Consider the following 18,773-nt stretch of genomic DNA (forward strand, 5'->3'; position numbering starts at 1 on the left):
AACCAAGTTAAAAGCTATTTAGGAGGTAAAACTGACAAGGATAGGTAATGGATTGAATCAGATGCTTGAGAAAGAGACAGAGGTGGGGGGAGAGAGAGATTGAGAGAGAGAGGGAATGAGAATGAGAGAGAATGTAATTTTTCTCTATGGCATGTGCAACAAAGTGGATTGTGATTCCATTAAATGATGTCAAAATATCATATGAAGGCTGGTTTGAGGGAGATGATGGACCATGAGTTGAGTAGCAAGATGTCCAAACGGCAGTTGGATGTGTAGCCCTGGGGCTTAGAGGAGAGGTCTAAACTGCACAACTAATTTAAGTCAACTGCCTTCCGTAGAAATTGAAACAATAGACTTGAAAGAATTTGCTTAGTGGGAGAGTATATAAAGTATGATGGAGACTGAGTCCAGAGCCAAGCCTTGAAAAAAGCCAACCTTAAATGTATGGTAGAGGAGAAAAATCAGAAGGAAAGAACATCTTTAATGATATTGAACTCGTATTGAAAGTATTAATTTGAAGAGGACTTAAATATATCTTTTGAGATGAGCAACATGGATGTATACAGTTGAACAAAATTGCTTCATTGGAAGTACAAAGGTTGGAAGGCAATTGGAAGTGGGTGAGAGAGTGGCTGGGGGATGGTTAATGGAGCTCACTGGTTGAACATTTCAATGTTAATGTGGACAGGGGGAATAGAGAGATATGTTTTGTTTGTTTTAAAGGAAGAGTTTTGCATATGATGAAAAGCTAACTCAAAGGATTTAATGAAATGGAGATGCTGACTGTATAGAAGACAGAAGGAACAATCAATCAGTGATGGAAAATTCCCAAGAAGTGCAAGAGGATGGAATCCAAAGCATGGATAGAAATATAGATGGCATAACAGAAAGCATCCCTGTTCTCACTGAGAGGAAGGAGGGTCAAACTAACATAGAGATAGATGACTTGCTTGCATAGTAGCTTGAAGATAAGAACCCAGGCTGAAGTTATCTATTTTCTCTGTTGAAAGATGCAAAATCCAATGAACATAGGATTGTTTAAAGAGGATGAAGAAAGTTTAACTTCATTGCTGGGGGATGGGGGAGAGAGATGACTAAACAGAGATGGTGGTGGCTGTGCAGAACTGAGGGCCCATTGGAGGCTAGTAATATTAACTCTGTAGTGCTACCAATAGGGGCTGTTAAGTTACTTAGTTACTTACTAAGTCAAAAAATTCTCCATAGTTCTAGTTTGGGCAATGAGAAAGTAGATAGCTGACTTCAGCCTGGGAGAGATTTTGTGAGGACAAAAGGAAGAAATAGAAATAAAATGTGTATTGCACAGTGGGCCTAGGAGAGGCAGAGACCAGGTACAGGAGATTTAGGTTGCCACCAAGAGATCTAGCAGAGCGATTGAAACGATACACTGTGCAATGTAAGTTGGATTAAAAGGAAAGAAAGAAAAGAAAGGAAAGGGTCAGCAGACTGGAGATCTTGGTGAAACTAAAGAACACTTTTAGTGTGAATATTTGGCAAAGCAAATTGGAGAGAGTGGTGACTGAGGCAAATGAGATATCTCCTTTAGTTTGTGAAGTAGGTCAACTTGTTAGGGTCCAGCTGTGACCATAAAATGAAAGTAGAGTAGAGGGGAAAGTTATTAAATAGGAGAAAATCTAGGGACTCAGAGGACATGATGGTGACCAGGAAAATGGAAGGACTTGAAGGCAGAAAAAGGCTGTAAGTTGTGTATCAATGTCCTTGTAAACAAGGGAAACAATTGGATTTAATAAATAACAGTGACGATGGTTGGTGGGAAAGGTGCATCTGACTGAATGAGTCTCAGATGAGCAGGGTTTTTTGTAAAAAGAAGTGGGAGAAGAATGATTAGGAAGAATGGCCTCAAGATACATGGGGACAATTCAGGGATGCTGGTGATTTCAGGGCAGAGCCAGGTTTCTGTTAAAGCAAGAAGGTGAAGGAAGTATTCGGAAAAGAGGTTGAGATACAGAAATCGTTGCTGATTATGAAGAGGTAGTTCCAGAGGCACTGGTGGAGGCTCTGGCTTAAATAATATGTAAACAAATAAAATCTCTCAATGAGGTCTATTATCTTTACTAGTTTTATGACTCTTCAAAATGAGCAAAATGATTGAAAATAGGGGAAACAAAGTTGAAAGAGAGTAAGATAATTTTTCTTTGTTATTTATGTACATTTCTTCAACATAATGTATAATTATAATCTTAGAAGATAAAATAATTTTTAAGATGTGAGAATGAAAAATATCAAGTCTGTAATACAGCCCAATGTCTATTTCATAAGAGACAAGACTGTAGAATCACCTAAAATAATCAGAACATCTTACCAGGCATTTTGAAAGAAAGCGGGTGGCCGTACTGCTTTATATATTTTGCTCTCAGTGTGGATCCATATGTGAAGAGGTCACCAGAAAAAAATAAGATGATAAAAGGAAAATATTTAGATTTGTCTACATTTAAAATGCTTAGCTAGCTCATGTAAACTCCCAGACTCAGTGGGTTCTTACCTTTAGAGAAATAAAAATATTGTCATAAGCATAAAGAAGTTTTACACAGACATGAAGAGAAGAATAAAAATAAAGGAAAATTATCAAAATATAAAAGACAAGAGAAGAAACCTCATAAAAATTCGGTTACTGTCCCATATGGTCTTTGAACTTCTGTTATTTTTTTTTTCAGAAGTCCTTTCCTGCAAGACTGTACTTCCTCCTGCTACGTATTAGAAATATTTCTTCCCTCGTGACCTACTTCAGTATAGTCTGCTCTAGGAAATCCCTTCAATCATTATATTCTATACTCATCTTTCATTCATTCAAAGTATTTTTGAATAATTAATATATTTCAAGAACTGTTTTAGGCACCATAACTATAAAAATGATTAAAATGCAAGTTAGTTCCTCAAGGAGCTCACAGTCTAATGGCAGAGAAAGAGACGTCAAGTGAGTATTGTCAAAAAAAAAGGAGCATGTGATAATAAAGAAATGTAGGTGCCCCAGATCCACAGAGGGAGGAATCTGGGGCGATGTGCTCAGAGAAAGCTTCCTGAATTTCATCCTGCAGGTAACAACAATTCTTGCAAGCGAATTAAGTGGGGGTGGCAGGATTAGATTTGTACTTTAGATATATCCATCAGCTTTGTGAAAAATAGATCGTACAATCATTCTCAATATCCAATGGGGATTGGTTCCAAGAGCACCCCGGATACCCAAACCTGCGCACATTCAAGTCTTAAAGTCAGCCCTGTGGAACCTGTGGATATGAAGTCAGCCTTCCACACTCACGGGTTTCCCAGCCCGCCAACGCTGTATTTTCCATGCGTGTTTGGTTGCAGATGTGGAACCTGTGAATGTGGAGGGCTATTTATTGAAAAAATCCTGCGTGCAAGTGGACCCACAGAGTTCAGACCTGTGTTGCACAAGGGTCAACTACAATGGAATAAGAGGGTAACATTTTCTGTAGCAAATATAGTAAGGAATTTATTAAAATTTCCAATCGAGAGATAGAAAAAGCCTACCTTAGGATAGTGAGAAGGGGACTAGAGGGAAGAGAAATTATTACAAATATTTAGGCATCAAATTAGTAGTTTTTAGAATAAAAGTAGTGTGAGAGTTCAAGAAGTCTAGCATGACTTCCAGATATTCTAATTGAGATGGCTATTTGAAATTGATAAAACAGGATGAATCTCTTCCCCAAATGAGCGTGTGCCTCAGAGAAGTGAAGGCTGATCTTGGGCTTCCTTCCAGACTGGCCACAAAGAGTGAGTTGATCTAGAAGGAAAGCTGGGGGAATTCAGCACATGTCACACCCTCGGTTTTGGGGCAGAACTCCTCTGGATGGACCCCTGGGGGACCCCAACAAGCATATACTTCTCTGTACCTCCTTATGTTAATTTCATACATAAAAGGAAACTGAACTTTTCCACGAAAATATTGATACAGAATAACAGGGTTATCTGGCTTTAAAAATGATGTTGGAGTTTCATTCTTGAGGGGCAGGAGGTAAATTAAGTTTCTGATATGTTGAGTTTGAGGTTTCCCTGAGACATCCAGGTGTATATGTGCAGCAGGCTGCTAGACATCTGAAACTCAAAGTAGTCTGTGCTGGAGTGAAAGATTCATCAGCAATAAGGTGGTAGTCTCAACAGACTCAATTACTATTGAATTAGAACTTGCAGAATAAGTATAGACAGCTGTGAAATAAACCTCTCAGGCACTTGGGGGGACAAAGAAAGATTATCTGGTGAAGGCAGCAGAGGAGAAACAGAAGTTCAGCCACCACCGGTCCACATGAAGCCTTTCTGCAAACTGGAAAAAGGTGCCTCCTCAAAACACTTTTCTCAGTCTGTCAGGAGGTTGTTGCAATTGTACTGATTACATTAGACCAGATCATGTTACCGCCATCTGCTGGAAAATCATCATGATAGATCCGCAACTCTACCTCATGTTTCAAGCTCTTCCCCTCCCCTTAGATGTGTGCCCTTGAGAAGCTTTAAACCTGCACAACTATTTGTAATAGTAAAGTGCTTAACACCATGTTCCATGTTGGACTTAAAGTGCTTAACACCATGATGGACACAGGAAGTCCAGGAAGAGTGCAAAGTCATGAACACCAAGGAAGTAGAGCATTTCAAATGCAGCAGGGAGCTTAGGGGGAAAATGCAATAAAGATATCTCCAATATACCCAAATTTGGGCAATTAGGAGGTAGCCTAGTTAAAAATCATTCCTGTAGAAGGGAGTTGGCTTAGGAAAGACTGAGAATGAAGAGAAAGAGATGGCAATGTAAATTCCTATCCTAAAGAATTTGAATGGCAATAACAACAACAACAGGTAGAAAGTATTAAACACTCATTACATATCAAACATGGTGTTAAGCACTTTATTATACTTACAGAATTTTCATTTCAACCCTATGGGAAGGTGCTATTCTCATTTTATGATGCTGACCATGAGGCTCACAGCAGGACATGTGATCAAGGGCACAGGCGCAGGAGATGAGGGTGTAGCTGTGGAAATGTAGATGGATGGGGGTTGTGGGGAGATCACTGCTGTCAGTCCCCATGGTTTTTCCCATCTCCGAAGAAAGCAAATGACAAGTTATGTGAGGAGAGGCAGAGGGTAGTTTTTCTGGAAGACCTAATTTGGAGCAAGAGTTTAATGTGGAGCTCTTCCATATAAGTTACTTTAGTTACCCTATAACATCCTTAGCCTTAAGTTTTTCATCAGAAAAATAAAGACAAATCATGTCTACCCTACCAATTTTTATAAAACTTTCATAGGACAGTTTCCTCATCTGTATGCTCCTGTGCAATGCACCTTCCACTCCCCCATTAAGAAGTAAGGCTATTTCTCCTCCATGAATCAACATTCATCTTGTGGGAACTTTTCAAAATGGAACTTGGTCAACCTTTCCAGTCTTGGCTTAGCTCTTCGGGTTTTGCTTCCTGCCTCTTGGAAGCCAGCTACCATGTCAGAAGTGTGATTATATCTGAGACTACCATGGCCTCACAAAACAAGGTAGCAGAGAGAGAAGAAAGAGAGAGTGCACAAGGAGCACAAGGTACCCAGATATCTTGCAGCTTCTTCCAGAGTGTCCTGTCTCTCAGGATGCTCGCCTTTGGGAGGCTCCCTCCCAGAAACCATCACCATGTGTTCAGAAGCTCACACCACTTGGAGAGATTATTTGTAGGCGCTGCATTCTATAGACCCAACTGATCTCCCAGGCAACAGAAGCATCCACTGCTGGAGGATGTTACATATTCAGTCCTATAACTTCATATAATTATAACCCTGACCTATGTTAGATGCAAACATCATGAGATATTCCAAGTAAGACTCCCCAGCTGAGTTAAGTCAACCCATAGAACCATGAGTGATTACAACAAACTGCATTAAATAACCAAATTTTGGAGGTAGCTTGTTATGTAACAATAAATAACCAGAAAATATTATACTTACCATCTCACCTATTGTTCAGCTTCTGTGACTCTAAATTTTCTACTCTGAAATACAAAAAATGAAGAAACGTTGTCCTTAAAGAAATCATAAAGGCCAACGTTCCTTGAATTTTACTTTCTTCCAAGTGCTCTGCTCGAAATGCATCCTTTTCATTGAACAGATTTAACAATACTGATGAGGTAGCTGCATCTGTTTTACAGTGAAGACGCTAAGGTTAGAGAGCTTGAGTAACTTCCCCAAGTCTGCACACTTAAGACCATGGTACACCTATTTCAGTCTGATTCTAAGATGATATTTTTAACTTCTGCATCATCCTGTTTCCCCAATGTAATTTATTTGTCATTTCCAGAAACTGAAATAATATAGGCTAGAATGGCATGAAAGGTAAAATACCAACTCCTCTACAGCTATGTGTCCTATTCTTCTTTAAACCTCTTGTGCCATTGTGCCTTTTACATGGCAGGCACTTAATAAATGATGAGCTGACTTTTAAAAGTCTCATGACATTTTATATTGACATAGTATCCAGGAACTACAGCAAGAAAAATAGGCAAATGCAATAATTAGATGGAGAAATTATAATGATTGTCACATTATCAGATTCTACTGCACACATCACTTTAGAAGGGTCAAGAGAAACAATGTGGTTTGCTCCCTCATTGAACAATGCTTGACAAAGTATTGAAAAGCTAGATTTAGCAGCTGAGTGAACTGGGCTTCCTGGTTCCCCAGTGACTTTTCAGTAACTCGGCATTTAGAACCTTTCAACATGGCTCCCCTGGGTTCCACCAGTCTGACTTGGGCCATCCTTCCGGCTGTTCCCAAAGGGACGGCACGTGGTGTCTCTGCACTTTGTTTCTCCACCAGTGTTTATACGTTTGTCTAAAGAAGCCTCGTCTGAACACCCTGCTTTGCCACCGTTTTCTATAGAAATTCCAACTGCTTTCACACGAGGTCCAAGTGATACTTGCTTTAGGAAGCTTTCCCCAAATGCCCCAGCTAAAAACAATTATTCCATGTCACAGCTCCTTCAGTATTTATAAATTATTCATTCTGCTTTGTACTTTATCACTTTTGACACATCTTGTTTCCCCCACTGCACTGTCAGCTCATTAAGAACATGCTTTATTCATCTTTGTAGCCATATAGAGTCTAACATACTGCTTTCTTTGAACATTGCAGGTACTTACTAAATGTTTGTCAAATGGACTTGAATATTTTGTGAATTTTATATTCAGAAAAAAGTGCAACTTATAAATGTCCAAATACAGTGAAGACATTTCTTCTAGAGGGAAAGACATAAAGAAAACAGGTTAACTCTTCTGGGGAGAGGAGGAAAAGCATAATTTATATCTCTGTGTATGATGAACTAAAACTTTATTGCCAAAACTTTAAAAATGTTCCTTTAGATGGAAAGCAGCCTCTAAAGTTCTCTAAAAACCTCTGGTACATGAGAGAAACAAAAGGAGAACTAAAATTATTATCTGTAAGCAAGGCAACTTTTTTCTAGGGTGCTATGAAACACTTTGTTAATGGATCATCTGTTCTCATGATATTTCTATTACTCCCTCTAGAATGGGTTTACATATTAAATAAAACAGAAGCTATCATTTCCAGGGAAGAAAATGCGTCAAATTATTTATGATTTTATCAATCCTTATTAACTGCACAGCCACAAAATCATCATCAACACCATCCTTGTCACCCTATAGATGCTTGTTGCCCGAGTTCTACGTTTCCTGTTTTATTCCTGTACACGTGGCGCATCTATCCACTTTAATTGATTTCATTGAATACTGTTATGGGTTGAAATGCATACCCTCAAAATTCTAATCCACAGTACCTCGAAATATACTTGTATTTGGAGACAGGGCCCTTAAAGGGATAATTCAGTTAAAATGAGGCCAATTAGAATGGAAAGTCTGACTTGTTTCCTCATAAAAAGAAAGCAGTCTGACTTGTATTCTTATCAGAAGAAATTTGGACCCAGAAAGAGACATAAGGGGTGCATGTTCGTAGAGGAATGAGCATGTGTCGAGGCAGCAAGGGGGAAGCCATCTGCAAGCCAGGGAGAGAGGCCTGGAATAGCTTCTTCTCTTATGGCTCTCAAAGAAAACAAACCCTGCAAGCAACTTGATCTTGACTTCTAACTTCTAAAACTGCAAATTTAATTAATTAATTAATTTCTCTGGTTTAAGCTACTCAATCTGCGGCATTTTGTTGCAGCATCCCTAGCAAACCAGTGGTCTACAGTTATCATTACAGGCCTAAGACTATAACTGGGCATTGAGTATATCTATTATAATAAGTTTCTTAGGAGCTTTAAAAACAATAGATTTATTTAGCTAGTTGCGTGTCTACAACCAGACAAAGAACTTCTTAATAATGTTCACTGACTCTGCACCACTCTCAGCGGATGAATTAAACAGAACAGCTGTCAAAATAGGTGTGTACTCATAGTTTTGCATGCAGATTTGCCTCACTATGGTTACTCTCATTGGGGTAAGGCTCACATGTGATACGAGGTGTGCAGGCCTTAGATCCTGAGACAAGCCACAGGCAAACATTTTCACAGCTATGTTATAATCCCCTGACCAAAATGAGATACAGTCTTGAAATGCTGAAGTTTTCAGATATGTTCCTACCATAACTCTGCCTGCATTCCAGTCAATTTTATTAACATCTGACAGATTTCTAGGTTCTCAGGTGAAATAAATGCAAGCCTATCTGGCCCTTCACAAGAAAGCAGAAATTAAGGCACACGGTCCCACAGATGTCTCTGGCATGAAGACCAAACCAAACAAAACCAAACAAAACAAAAACTGTAAACATGTAAATTGATTACCAAGGTTATTCCCTCCCTAATTTAATGCTATATTTATTTTTTTTAAATTTAATTCTAGATACACTTTTTAAGACTATTCTTCACCTTGACTTTAGTTCCATGATGATATTAAGATACCCTGATATTATACCACTCTGGCATACTACCCCTAAACTTGAGATTTACGGTAAGATTCTTCCCAATATTTTGTCTTCAGAACTCCTGAAGTGGATGCTAAGGTCCTTAGGAGCAAGGCTGTCTCTCTGGTCTTCCATTTCTCCTTCTTAGTGCTCTGTGTAGGGCTAGAATGGAAAATACATGCAGTAAGACATGTTTTCCCAATAAAATACAGTCACTCGAATTTCTGTAGATTGTTCAGTGTTATGTACCTATTGATCCTTACTATATTATCAATTTGATAGATGTGTTATGAATTTGATAACACCATATTCACTTGAAAAAGGGCCTTTTGCTCACAAATACACTGAGTAGGCAGCCATGTGCCTGTAGTCTTCAGAAATGCTCAGTTAAGGGATCTTGGGTCTCCCAGAAGAAAGAATCAGCTTCCTGTAATGATGCTACCTAGAGAACGTCCTGCCAGAGAGGCCAGATTGCCTGGACATCCAAGTGAACACTGCTACACATTTTTCATTCTGGGGCTGGAAACAATGTCACTGTTCGCCATGCAGGGTTTCAACCTTTCTGATGCCTGTTATTTCTCTGCAGAATAAGCCTTTTCAAACTTGCTTCTCCTAGAATGTGCTAATGAATAGAAAATAATTTGGCATATATTCACCTTCTGGATGCAAAATATTGTACTGTGCTCCAATTTTATAGCTGGAGATAAGTCAGGACAGAAAACTTGCAATTCTAGTCCTGGTTCTTACCCCATTTTTAGTTGGGTCAAATATTAAAACTCATATGTTCCAACATTTTAAATAAAAAGATTCTTGCCTATGTGCATGTGTACAATTATTTAATATTCTAAGAAGAAAGACTCTTCAGGGAGCAGAAGAGCTGATTCAGGATTGTGGGCATGTTACCTAATTTCTCTAGATTAACTGATCTCATTTAGAAGCTAGGCATGTCCATGATTATTTTCGCTATTTGCTACTGTCCTAACAGAAAGAATGCTGTGAAATTGAAAAAGTCATGTTTTGTAGTTCACTGAGGTTTTCCCATGTGGAAAAATACAACATGCTGCTATTTGAGCTTTGAGAGGCAAAGTATATAATTATGTCCCTTTGCTTCTCACCTCTTTAGAGGTCATGTTCGTTTGACTTGCTATGTGCCTAAGAAAACCTGTGGCATTTTACGCTCAAGGAGTACTGAACATAAATTCCCCATGAGATGCAGATTTTAATGCTAGATAACCTTATTTTCATTCTGGCTTCACATTTAGGCAGTTAATTTTCCATATAAAGCAGAAATACTGCCTTCTTTCCCTTCTCAGTCAAGAATTAAATTCTGCAACTTGCTGCAGTCACTCTCATTTTCTTAAATAGGGCCCTGAAGTATTTTATGATTATCTTTATTAGTTGGAGACTATATCCACTTTAAAAAGAATTCTAATGAAAAGAAAACTTCTATTAAAATATTTTAACTAGTTTCAATTGACCATATTACTGGCAATGGAAAAATCTCTAATGGCTAAACCTTTTAAAGCTAATCTGCTTTAATATATTTTAAAACTGATGTGCCATTTAAGATTTAGGTGCAAGCATGCAAAGTGTTTTCTTTCTATGTTTTTACATCCATTTTTTATTTCATTTTCTTTAACCTTTTGAAAATGAGATAACCCAATGATATCCCCTAGAGTTGCATGAATGAGCTAAAAATGAATTACTGTATTCAAGCTATTATACTAACATATACAAAAGAATAAAGGGAAAAATATGTATATTTGTGAATAGTGATTTAATAATGCTTAGACAGAAGGGATTATGTCTATTTGAAGAGCATAAAGTTCTGGTTAGATAGAATATCCACACAGTTATGTTGAGTTGCAATGGCAAGGTGGGAAATGATTAGAAGTTATCAGACCTGGGTTTATATCCTAACTTCAAACAATTCCAAGTTTAGTGAACACAACACAGTTATTTCATCTCTGCAGGCTTCCATTTCTTCATCTGTAAAATCACAATAATGTCACTCAGTTTTGAGTGAATACCAAATACCACATTTTGTAGAGTAGACATTCAATACATAGTAGCTACCCCAAAGATATTTTAATATATAATTTTAATAATCAGTGAAATCATCAGATGGAAACAGTCGTTTACATTCAAAGAGAGACTTTAGAGATTTCTCAAGTGGTGTATTTGATTTCTGGTCAGAACTCTCTTTTATATACTAAATTAAATATTTGGGCAAAATATGAACCTAATAGGGTCTGAATATTTATATTCATGAGCTAATTATGTTGTTTCGAGATTTAGTTAAGATAAGAGCCTGAGATACATGATCTCATGAAGCTTCTGGCTGTCCATGCTTTATAGAAGACAGAGCCTTCTAATTACTTAAAAAAGATGAATCTTCATCTTTCATCTTTCATGAGCTATGGGAACTTGGATATCTCATATACTCCCTGTAACTCTTTTCCTTGACCACAAATAGAAGGTAGCGATAATTCAGACATACTGTAGTGATCATTCGAATAATTATTTAAAACAATACCCTTACAATGCCTTAAGTGCCTTGGAGACTGTGCTATCATTCATTGTTAGGATTGTCAATCATAAGGTAGAAATACGGAGACTTGTGAAGACACTGCATACTGTAATACAGTTATTTTGCTGTTTCTAATGACATAAAACTCAGTGCCATGGAAGAACAGATGCCAAAGAAAGCTTACTCAAGTCCTTCCCTCCTTGGAGACTATGCTGTCTGTTAGAAATAGTGCAAAGCTCTAGGAAGCCAGATATAGCCCCCAAGAGATGAAGTTCATAGAATGGCACTAAGGAAGTGCAGAAAGGGCCTCATCTTTTCTAAATCTTTTCCTGAGAGAATCCCCATTTCTGCATTATTGGACTAGAACTGGTCAAAAAACATCGACGGAAACCAGCCCCACCGTGACTGAGGTAAAATAGTTTAAAGGCTTGGTGTAAAGTGAGAAGTACTAGCACTCTATGATTTCTCTTTTAGAAACTCATTTTATAAATCCCCATGAACAACACAACAGCTATTTTTAATATAGTAGCACAGAAGGGAAGTCTCTAAGTGGATTATCCATATAACATCTTTATGATCCTGAAAGGGAGAAAGAGTGCTCTTATAGGCCAATTAGATCAGCACTTTGCATGCGTGACAGACTGATGTTTAACATTTGCAGCAATGAGGGAGAAAAGCAGAAACAAAATCATCCTATAAATAAACCGCTGAACTTTAGCATGTGCCATATTAAGAAAGTTTCAATCTTCTTAACTCTGAAACTGTGTGCTTTGAATTGTAATTATCTCTGTAGTCTTTAGAGCAATTGTGGGCATCATGCATAATCTATTTGTTTATTTAGCAAACACTGGGCATCTTTCAAATGCCAGAAACTTTGTCAATTACTGGAATTTGACAAAGATGCACCATCAAGAGCTTGTCCTTCAAGCACTCAGAGTCTGGTACAATCACTTATAGGCTAGTTCAAATGCAGTGGTTCTCAGAAGCTGGTTGAGTCGTGAGATTGTATTCAAGTGTTGAACTTGCAAATGAGTCCTGTATACTCCCCTTGGCTCTGTTTCATGGTGATCCCTATAGTATTTTACTTTTGTTCTCCTCATGAATAAGTTAAATTAAATCTTTGACCTTACATTTGTATTTGAGAGATAGTTTATCTTATAAAAATTATGTTTCATATAATTTTATAATTCTTCTAAGTTTCTGGAGTCTCCTCAAAGCATATTCCAACATGCCAATGTTTATCTAGTATGAAAAATAAGGGAAAAAATGCAGATTCTTTTCATGAGCTTCCTATTTTTCTCCTTTTCATAAACTCTAGAAATAACTGTCTACCACCACTGCTTTCACTTCATTGCTTCTCATTTGCTCTTCAACCTATCCCAATCCAGTTTCTGCCTCCACTGAATCTCTAACATTGATCTTGGCATAGGACAATCTCATCAATACCCTTCTTGCTGCTTAAATCAATGAACATATCTCAGTTTCCAACTCATTGAACACATAGGCTCTTCTTTCTCTTGAATTTATCTGTTTTCCTATGCTTCTAGGACACTGCACTCTCCTGCTTTTCCTCCTATCTCTCTGGAATTATTTGGCTTATTATTTCTTGATCTTAGTCCTTTTTCAGGATGTATACATAATTTGTAGATTATCTCACCTTCATGACTTCAATCTATACACTCATAACCTCTGTCTTAGTCTGTTTGTGGTGCTATAATAGACTATCTAAAACTAGGTAATTTACAAATATCAGATATTTATTTACTACGGTTCTGAAGGCTGGGGAGTCCAAGATCAAGCTGCCAGCAGGTGTGCTATCTAACGATGGTCTGGTCTCTGTCCAATATGGTGTCTTGGATGCTGCATCTTTCAGAGGGATGGGGGGAATGCTGTGTACTCAAATGGTAAAAGGCAGAAGGGCAAAAAGGAACTAATCTTCCTCTATCAAGCCCTTTTATAATTAATTTTTTCATAAAGCTGGTGGCCTCATGACCTAAACACCTTCAAAAGCCCACACCTCTCAAGACTATTGCATTGGGGATTAAATTTCAACATCAATTTTTACTGGGGAAAAAACATAGGAACTTCCAAATATGTGTGCCAAAGCCAGACATCAATTTCTAAATTTTATGTATACATGAAATAGAATGTCAAGTGGGCTTTTTCTGTTGTCTCGGAATTTTGGTCAGCTCTCAAAGCTGAGAACAAAGGGTATAAGATACAACGTATCACAAAGTAAAGTGCCAGGTCATTTATTGCAAAACTTAATAAAGAGTAATGCAAAAAATAATTTGCCAAATCTTAGCTCATGACAAACCTAGAGTAAAATGGGAAAAAATTCAACATCTTAATGATAAGCATTTAAAAGGTAGAAGTTCCTTGGAGAGGTTTGCTGGAGTTCTGTATTGCAAACCCACATTCAGGAGGATGAGCTAGGTGTTTATCTCATCACCTCAAGGTGTATGAGAAAGTCTACAGTAGAATCAGCTCAGCTAGGTATGGGTTAGACTGCAGAAGTCCCTGGTCACATGTGATGTTAAGGCATCAGAATAAAGCTTAGTGAGATTTTTGGGAGAAGTTGACATTATCTCCTTGGATTTGCAAGACACATAGAACTGGTGACAGAGGCTTGCTTGAAGAAATCTGAAAACAAGAGGTTTTACAGTCATTACCTGATGGGAAAATGTGAATGGATGCGTTTGTGTGTGTGTGTGTGTGTACTAAATAAAGGTTGCATTTGAGTCTTTAAATGGGTTTCTGCAAAGAGTAAGTTGATTCAAAAAAAAGAGGCTGAAACATTGTCTGTGTGTAAACTGTATGTGTGTGGCAGGGAGTGGGGAGGTGGAACAGAGGAGTCAGAAGTGTTTAGAGATTTTAATGCCAGTACTAGGGAATGAAGAAGCAAGACATGTCCAAGAAATAGACAAAATTACTCTATTAAACAAAGAGTCAGCATTTAGCTATCTGCCATTTCCAGAGATCACTAACATAAGATTACAATTCTATTAATCAAGTAATAACTTTTATACCCCTTACTCTTGTTCAGTTCTCAGTTCCAACCCAAATCATGTGGAGAGGCATTTGCCAACTCTAAATATTTCACAGTCTAGGATGAGAAGGGACAGAACTGTTATTATTTTGGTAAGATAATAATATATTTTTGTTGTATATGAAACCACATTTCTCTTAAGCACAGGACACTTAACCATTTTCTTAGATTAATACTCATAAACCCTCTATAAAACATGCTAACTTATAGCTACGGCACAATGAATCTTCATAGTTAGTTGGCTATTCTCTAGTACATCTAACTCTTCTGCTGACAGAAATCAAATTGTACTCTCTCTGGGACAATAGTATTTTTTTTCAAACTATGTCTGTCACTTACCTTTTTAAATGTAATTACATAATTTAGTTAAAATTACATTAACTAATACAAGACAAAAGAGCAAACATAAAAAATTAACAAAATTCAAACATAAAGTCTAACATATCAACAACCACACAAAATGTAAATGATCTAATCACACCAATGGAAAGAGTTTGGGAATGTGAGAAAGATGACAACATAACTGTATGCTGTTTCCTTTGACTGACTTCAAACATAATACCATTGGTAGGCTGAAAGAAGAAGTAAAAAAAAGACATGTTATCAACTTTTATCAAAAGAAAGTAGGAATACCTATATCAACGTCAGATGAAATAGACTTTAGATCAAATAAATTTACAAGAGACAGAAAGGAACAAGTAAAAACCAAACAATCCCTTAAGAAGTGGGCAAAGGACATGAACAGACATGTCTTAAAAGAAGACATATATGTGGCCAACAAGCACATGAAAAAAAGCTCATTACAAATCGTTAGAGAAATGTAATTAAAACCACAATGAGATATCGTCTCACACCAGTCAGAATGGTTATTATTAAAAAAACAAAACAAAACAAAAAAAAACAGATGCTGATGAGGTTGTGGGGGAAAGAGAATGCTTACATATTGCTAGTGGGAGTGTAAATTAGTTCAAGCATTGTGGAAAGCAATGGCTTTCGCAGCAATCCCATTACTAGGTATATACCCAAAGGAATATAAATTGTTCTACCATAAAGACACATGCACTTCTATGTTCATTGCAGCACTATTTACAATAGCAAAGACATGGAATCAACATAAACATGCATCAATATTAGACTGGCTCAAAAAAATTTAGTTGGCTGGGGCACAGTGGCTCATGACTATAATCCCATCATTTTGGGAGGCCAAGGCAGGCAGATCACCTGAGGTCAGAAGTTCAAGATCAGCCTGGCCAACATGGTGAAACCCTGTCTCCACTAAAAATACAAAAATTAGCTGTTGATGGTGGCATGTGCCCAGCTACTTGGGAGGCTGAGGCAGGAGGATTGCTTGAACCCGGGAGGTGGAGGTTGCAGTGAGCTGAGATTGCACCACTGCACTTCAGCTTGGGTGACAAGAGTGAGGGTCCATCACAAGAAGAAGGAGAAAGAGAAGGAGAAGGAGGAGCAGAAGGAGAAAAAGATATGGAAGAGGAAGGAGGAGGAGGAGGAGGAGGAGGAAATGTGGTGCAAATACATCATGGAATACTATGCAGCCATGAAAAATATTAAGATTATGTCCTTTGCATCAACATGGATAGAGCTGGAAGATATCATCCTAAGCATACTAACACAAGAAAAGAAAACCAAATACTGCATGTTCTCACTTATAAGTGAATGCAAAACAATGAGAACACATGGCTACTGGGAGGAAAGCAACAGACACCGGGGCCTACTTGAGGGTAGAGGGTGGGAGGAAGGACAGGATCAGAAAAAGTACCTATTGGGTACCATGTTTGTTACCCAAGCAATAAAGTCATCTGTACACCAAACCGCAGTGACACACAGTTTACCTTTTCAACAAACTAATGCATATATCTCTGAACCTAAAATAAAAGATAAAAAATGACATAAGATTTATTCAAAGTAAAACAAAAACCCTCCAAAGAAACATGGCATCACACTATAGATTTTGGGTTTTTCAAGAGTGTACATTTCAAGAGTGTATATTTTCAAGAATGTATATTTACCCAAAAGTAAGTATACTGTTGGATAAGCAGTGTTATGTCGGCTAAGCAGAACATCTACCCTTAAGTTGTATCTTGTCTTCTGATCTTTGTAAATGATTGACCATTCCACTTCATTTGAAAAGGACTTAAATGTAAAATCATTAACAAACATCTAAATATATTTTTTTAAAAACCTTGAACTGAATGAACAAACAGAATAAAAATAAAAAGTATCAAAATTTCTGAAATACAGCAAAGGCAGTTTCAGGATGAAAGTTTACAACACTAAATGCTTACATTAGAAAAGAAAAAACTCTCATACCAATAACTTAAGTTCCTATTTTAAGATCCTAAGAAAAGCAAGAGCAAAATAAATCCAGCACAAAGAGAAGGACTGTAGTAATAAAGACAGGACAACATAACAAGAAAATTAAAACAAATTAACAATGAAACAAAAAACCTAGTTCATTGTAAAGAACAATAAAATTGACAAAACTCTAGAAGGGTAAAGAAAAAAGAGAGATGATACAAAATTACTATGATTGGGAATGAAACAGAGACTATTAATGCATACCTTTTAGATATTGAAAGAATAAGAAAGAAATATGATGAACAATTCTCTACACGTATTATGACAGCTTTGATAAAAGAAACTAATTCATTGAAATGTACTAAATATCAAAACACATTCAATATGAAATAGTTTGTATAACTCTGTAATTATTAAGGAAATCACAATTATAATTTTAAAATTGCAAAAAAGAAATATACAAACTATTTGAAATACACTAAATATCAAAACTCATTCGATAGGACATAATTTGTATAACTTCATAATTATTAAGAAAATAACATTTATAATTTAAATATTCCGAAAAATAAATATACAAACACAAATGGCTTTACTAGAGAATTCTACCAACTCTTTAAATAAAAATTAGCCAAAATTTTGCAGAATAGGACTCAGAAAATAGTAGAGGAGATAACACTTCTTGAAACATTTTATGAAGCTAGTATTCCATTGATACCAAAATCAGACAAAAAAAGGACCAAAACAACCCAATAAAAACAAAACAAAACAAATAAAATCCAAAGACCGAAAACTATAGGCCAATATACTTCACATAGATACAAAAATTCTTAACAAAATATTAAGAAATATATTTTTTAATATACAAAATAGGTGTATACTATAACTGATTAAGACTTATAGAGAAGCAAGCCTGGATAAAAATTGTTAATGAAATTTATCATATTAATAGATGAAAGAAGAAAAATTATAGGGTTATATGATTTGGTGCAGAAAATAGTCCACGAAAATTCACTAATTCATGATTAAAATTATTTGAAGAGTAGAACTGAGGAAAACTTCCTCACTTTGACAAAAGCATCTCTGAAAAAAACCTATCTGTAACATTATGCTTTTTGATGAAGACTGAATACTTTTCCCTTAAGATTGTGAACAACGCAAGGATGTTCATTTTTATCTGTCTTATCCAATACAGGAATCAGTATTGGAAGTTATGGTCAATGCAATAAGGCAAGAAATGGAAACAAAAACATAAATATTAGAAAAGGTAAAATAAAACTGTGCCTATTTGCAGATGACATGGTTGCTGAAGAATAAAACTCTTCCAGTTTGCAGCTGACATGGACAATTTCAATTAATCTATAAAAAACTTTCTAAAACTAAAGAATGAGTTTGGCAAGGTCACACAATATAAATTATGCATACAAAATTATTATATTTATACTGACAATAAACATGTGAATGCTGAAATTAATAATATACTATCATTTATTATTTTAACAACAAAATATTTACATGCAAATTAAAAAAGTTTAAGACTTGTATGCTAAAGCTACAGACCACTGATTAAATAATTCAAAGAAGAGCTAAATAAATGGAGAGGAATACTTTGTTCAGGGATTAACTCAACAAAGTAAAAATGCCAATTCTGCTTAAATTAATATAGATATGACAAATTCCTATAAAAGTAAGGGCAAGACTTTTTGTAGATATAGACAATAATTGTACAGAATTCATATAGAAAGCAAAGAAAGTACATAGCTAAAACTTTTTTTTTTTTGTAAAAAATAAAGTAATTGGGAGGAAGTAATTAACCTGGTTTTAAGATTGATTATATGGCTACAATAGTCAAAACTGTGGGGGAATTCGCCGATAGGCATATATTATAGGTTAATGAAAGAGGATATAGAACCTGGAAAAAGATCACACAAATATGCCCAACTG

Source organism: Aotus nancymaae, unplaced genomic scaffold (assembly GCF_030222135.1).
Source record: "Aotus nancymaae isolate 86718 unplaced genomic scaffold, 86718_ANA_hifiasm-v0.15.2.pri h1tg000029l, whole genome shotgun sequence".
NCBI classification, from domain to species: domain Eukaryota; kingdom Metazoa; phylum Chordata; class Mammalia; order Primates; family Aotidae; genus Aotus; species Aotus nancymaae.